Genomic DNA, 6146 nt, shown 5'->3' with positions numbered 1-6146 from the left:
TGAATGCTTGGAGAGGCATACAGAAAATGGCAAGAGAATGTTGGACCCCCACTAAGAAAGGAGAAACATGTTGTCTACCGGAACTTCTTAACTTTCTAGGAAATTTCACTACTCTTTCTTTGGTATCAAAACTTATCCAGTCTACTTATGTGGGGCACTGTTTCTTCTGCGATGTTAATTTATCTGGAAAGTGAGGTACCAAATCTTTGCCTAGGTGATAACTGGTTTTTGAGTAACTGGGTATTATGTAATAACCAAGCTAACATATAAATTGTTTCTACCTATGTGCAGTCTCAGGGCAGCTTTGGGGGAATCAAAACAAAACAAATCCAATAGATCTAATCCTTATTTCCCGACTGCATTTGTCATTGCTTGCTAACTTTCTGGGGTGTTCAAATATTTTCATTTAAATAAAATAAATTGTTTCATACTGTCTTTAGGTGACTTTCTCATTGTGTTGAGTTTTGTGCTCCTGACATATTTTCTGCACACTGGCTTGCCATCCACTATTCCCCATCTGGAAAATGCCTGTGGTAGTTGTCATTCGTTCTACAAATGTAGTACTGGTGACAATAGCCATACCCAAATGTGTTAACACACTACAACTTCTGTGTACTCTCATGACTGTACCTCTCACACCTTCACACTACTTATCATAAATTTTGTGCTAATGATGACCTCAAATGATGATTTAAGGAGAATTCATGGAGAAATGGCAATGAGCAAAATTCTTCTGCCTAGAGCCAGCAGCTGGTATGACATCTAATTCTCTGATAAAATCAGTGAGAGAGAAGCACTGTATGCCTTTATTTGTTGTTCCTGCATTTATGTTGTGTAAATAGAATTTAGTACAGGCTACTTGGAAAGGTGGATGTACTGTGGTATCTATAACATAATTTATGTAAGTGAGGAAACAGTTTTATTCAATTTTTCTTTTCTATTCTAGCATCAAAAGCATTATTTGCATAAAATGTTTGACAGGATATCATTTGAATTAATGAATCAGGGGTTCAATTTCAAAGTGTTTGGAGGAAATTTTATATGGCTGTCTACAAGAGCAAAGATTTTATTTGATAGTTTTAATTGCAAAAAAATCATCAAACTGTCTGAAGACACAGGCTTTTAAATTAATTTATCTTATTATTAGTATAAAAAAGAAATCAGGGTAACATTTTATTGTAACCTCCTCCAACCATAGTGGAAGATCTCCAAAAGAAATACACACACAAAAAAAAAATAAATTCAATAAATTCACAAATGTAAGATTTTATTGTAAAAAGATGTATTCTGCCCTTTGCTCCCCTAAGTAACATAATTGTATAATGATCTCACTTGCTGCAGCAAGGCATCCTGACATCTTTATTATATTTGCCCTTATCTAGCATAGGATCTGTTCAGGCCAGCAATGTCTCCATTTAATGCTTCAGTTAAACATATCCAATTAAAATATAGTGGTCTTTTAAAACAAGGCCATCTCAACTGATTCTTAACTGGAAAGCATACATGCATGACATTTCACCTGTCTCGTTATGGTTGGAGAAAAATTTAGGGAATGTTAATAAAAATATATCCCAATCTTCAATCTTTGAGTTATTTAGTTTTTGTTGTAACTGACATCTTGGCATTCCAGAAAATATTTTTGTCTCACAAATAAAATAAAAATGGGCAAGGTTACTTAATGTATAGTTAATCACCAATGCTTTATAATGTGACCTTATAAGGGTGGCAATTCAGTTCCTGTTACTGGCATCATTTGGTGCCCTCTCTCAAAAAGATGTCTTTAAAGTCTCATTCTCCCTACATCAGAATATGAACTTCTGTTTTGAAATAGAGTTACTGCAGATATGATTAATTAATAAAGCTATGCTAAAATAGGTGCTCCCTGCTTTATTGTGAGTAGATTTCTCACAAGAAGTTCAACATATGAAAATTGACAGCCAGAAAGAATATAATGGGGCTGGAGAGATGGCTCAGAGGTTAAGAGCACTGACTTCTCTTTAAGAGGTCCTGAGTTCAATTCCCAGCCACTACATTGTGGCTCACAACCATCTTTAATGAGATCTGATGTTCTTTCCTGGCATGCAAGCAAATAAGCAGACATTGTATACATAATAATAAATAAAATAAACATTTAAAAAGAATATAATGTAATGAAGAAAAAAGCTAGAGTTATGTACTTACAAACCTAGGAAGTCTACAGGCTGCCAGTAAAACATCAGAAATAAGGAGAAGTCAAATAAAAATTTTCCTTCAGAGTTTGATAGAACAAGACCCCATCAACCCTATGACTTCAGACTTCCAACTTCCAGAGCTGTGAGACAATAAATGTCTGATTGTTGTAAGACACCTGTCTGAGGGTACTTCATCACAGGCCTTCTGGAAAACAAACGCAATGCTTCTTACAAGCTAAGGTATGCATTCTGAAGTAGCAAGAGTTGGTAGACACAAGAGGAAAGTAAGAATATACAACAGCTTTCTAATAATTGGCAATTTGAAATGCAGGGCTGTATGCTGTCCGATACCCACAGGATAAGATGTTGCAAAGCTTGAGACACAGGTATTCTAGAACATGGTGGGGTTAACAGGACTGTGTGGTAAGGAGTTTGGCATCTTTTAAGCATAAATGATGTTATTTTTTTTCTATAGCTCTGTTTTGTCCTGTTCTACAAACAATGCTCATTGAACAAGAAATCATTCTGGAGAAGCCCTGGACTGCAGGCTCTTTTATAACCAATTCCTCACTCACATGGGCATCTATCTCTCTGTCTCTCTCTATCTCTGGCCACCCTCCTCCATTCTATCTTTAATCTTTATCCCTCACCCCTTCTTCCATTTCTCCTCCTCTATTTCTGTTCTCCCTTTTTCCTTTCCTCTCTTCTCTCTCTCTCCTGGGTAAAACAACCACAGACCTTTTACACAATATATTCAAAACCTTAATCTAAACCCTGATCCTCATCCTACATTTGGTTTCAGCCTTTCCTACTTAGCTTAATAAATGCATTTCACAAAGCATTTCCTAAAATGATCTTAATTGAAACAGGAGTAGCCTTAGGCCTCATAAAAAAATGGAAAGAAAAGGAGGTCAGATTTGGCTAAAATACAAATTTAAAACATAACACCAGATGAACTATGAAAAACTTAAACAAATGTATTATTAAAAGATATTGCTTAACTTTCAAATTAGCTAAAAGCGAGCTCATTTTTTTCTTCCTTTCAAAATAACTTTGGTGAATCAATGACAACCACACTTGAACTGTTTCATCTGAACGTGTTCAATTTGTAAATACAGGCAAAGGACTAAAAACAACAGAAACATCCTATTAAAAAAAAAACAGCCTAATTGGCAGAAAGCCTTTTTCGCTCTTTCAGCAGATTTTAAACTCTTGGCCAAACATTTAAATTTATGGTAGTTTTATCTTTCATCACTATTGTCAGGTGACCTTCATCTCTGTACCCAGAATTCAGTTCTCTGTGGATTTACATGGTCCAACTAGGTCAGCCTTGAACTTGGTTGTGAAAGGGCATTTGACATAGAGTGTCACGGAGAGAATAACATGCCTCTTTTTATCGAAGTGTTTACTGGAAAGGATATGTAATGCTTCTTCTCCCGATTACTCACACGTTCATTTCAACTTTGTTTTTCTAGCCTCCTTCTCCCTGATCTTGAATGACAGGTATATTAGCTAAGTTTGTCAGACTAGCGTTGGTCCCTCAGAGAAAACCCAGGAAGGGTTGACCTCACGCTAGCAGTATGTAGGGGCCAGCTCAGACTTCTCTATCTGTCGGTGCCTGGGAAGGCCAGGCAGAGTCTTAGCTGCCTTTCTGAATGAACTTGATAATAAAGTTTCTCCCATCATGAAGGAGAATATTGGTCAGAGTCCAGTTGCATGGTTTATGTTGAGAGTGAACTTTTCGACACTGCAAACCTGCCATATCAAATTAAGCAGAATAAAGCCGGCTGTTTGCACGATTATTTATAACATCACAGGAAACTTGGAATGACTTATTAAAGAATGGAAATATTTCTCTTTCCTTAGAAATAAGCTTGCCTTTGCCAAAATATACAGTGACTGGCTGGGGATGGGAACGGTTCTGAAGAGTTCCTGGTTCCAAGGTTATTAAAACATACCTGCGCTCCCTGAAAACCCCAAACCAGGTGGTGACGAACGGTCTGAGGGCAATCTGGATTGCCAGGGCGAGAGCTGCTTATGCAGCTGCTCTGTTACACCCATAAAAGCCAAAAGTAACAGGAGTGTCTGATTCTGCTGACCATGTTGCTGACCATAAGCTTTGGTCAAAGGTGTTTATCACCTTAATAAGCCTAAAGAAGGGCACTTGAAGCGGTGACTGCTAGCGGCTTCAAGTTTCTTTGCTCGTTTGCTAACTGCCTGAGAACAGAATCGCTTTCGAAAGCTAAGCTGGTAATGCGTTTGGGAAACATATAGGCTAGACACATGAGACTCGTGTTTTTCACTTCAAGTTTTTCATTCTCAGCGATTCAAGTAAATAATTTAAGAATGTTCTAATATAGGAAGTTTTTATGTGCTCAGAATATTATCATCCAAAGATATTAATCCTTATTATTTTGGTGCATGCAAAGTGCTCTTAACTGGGCCAGCGGAAATCAACACATTTAGGATTCTTGCTATGGATTGCCTGTGTGATTTCTACTGCTTGTGCAAATTAAATGGGGTCAGCTGAGAGTACCCTGGACCTTAACATTAGGTCAATAGTCCATATCATATTCTCCTCTGAACTTTGTTCCAGTATATTTTCCTTTACAATCACCAAGTGGGTGTGAGATAAATTACAATTAGCCCCTCCCCACTGATTGTGTGATATATAACACTAGACAAAAAGGCATATTTTTCTGCATATTTATCAATTATCAATATTTTCAGTCTCCAAAGTTTGTTTTTAAAGTGGCAACCATTCTGGCTATCCTCACTATAAAATGCTGCAATGGCATTTAAAATTAAATAAACATATTTTAAAGGGTACATTAAAGGGTACATTAGAACAATTTGCAGGTTTAGTATTTGAATACTCAACATATTGGCTACTAATCAGTATGCATGAGGTTATAATAAGCATATTAATATGTTGTTTATAACTCACTATTTATGATTTTTAATGATACAACTATGCCTTACTATGTTAGACAGTTTGAAAGCTCAGTTATGACTGAATTACAGAGCAGAATTATAACAAAATCAGGGAAACTGTCAAGAGATAGAAACAAATAAAAGAATTTGTTTATTCTAAATTTTAAAGTAATTAAAAAGTGCAAAACAAAGAAGAGGTACTAGATAAGCAGACATGGGAGAGGGTAGAAGGGGAGGGAAGAGGAAGGAATGGGCACAGAGAAAAATGTATACCTCAATAAAATCAATAAAAAAAAATAAAAAGATAAGCAGACAGGACAATGGGGAAGACATTGTAAATGGTATAATTCTTTAAAAAATATGTGAAATTTTGCTCTGCCTATCTTTTATTTATTTATTTAGACTAATATGATGAATTAGGAAACAGAAATGGATTTAGGAACAGAAGAGGTCCAATGCTTTTTCTGGGTAGGACAAGAAGCTGAAATGGTCAGTTCATCAGTGCTTTACTGTATAGTGGAGGGATAATTATGTAAAGCGATTGGAAAATCTTCCATTGAACAGCAAATATTTTCTGCCCACTTTTAATACTATATTCTGTTTTTTGTTTTGTTTTGTTTTTTTCTTTGAAAACTGATAGTTACAACAGAGATGTCACATTCTGAGCTTGTTTTAGGATCATCATGAATTGTAGTACATCAAAGTTTTTTGAGAAACTATTCATCATTTTGGGTTGCCTTTTCCAGATTTAATAAAAGGGGATGAGCTTAGTCTTGTCTGAACTAAATATGCCATTATTTATTGCTATCCCTGGGAAGCCACCACTTTTCTCATGCAAAGGAGGAGTGAATTGGAGGCACCAGAAAGGAGGTCAGGGCAGAGGGAATTGGAGGAAGGAGAGAGGGAAAACTGTAGTTGGGATGTAAAATAAAGGACATAAATAAATTAATAAATAAATAATAAATAAATAAAAAGTAGGTAAATGAGGGGTAAATAGTATATTCTTGATCTTGTGTTATACAGCTAACTCTGTTTATATTA

Source organism: Arvicola amphibius, chromosome 7 (assembly GCF_903992535.2).
Source record: "Arvicola amphibius chromosome 7, mArvAmp1.2, whole genome shotgun sequence".
Taxonomy (NCBI): domain Eukaryota; kingdom Metazoa; phylum Chordata; class Mammalia; order Rodentia; family Cricetidae; genus Arvicola; species Arvicola amphibius.
This window is presented reverse-complemented; position numbering follows the sequence as displayed.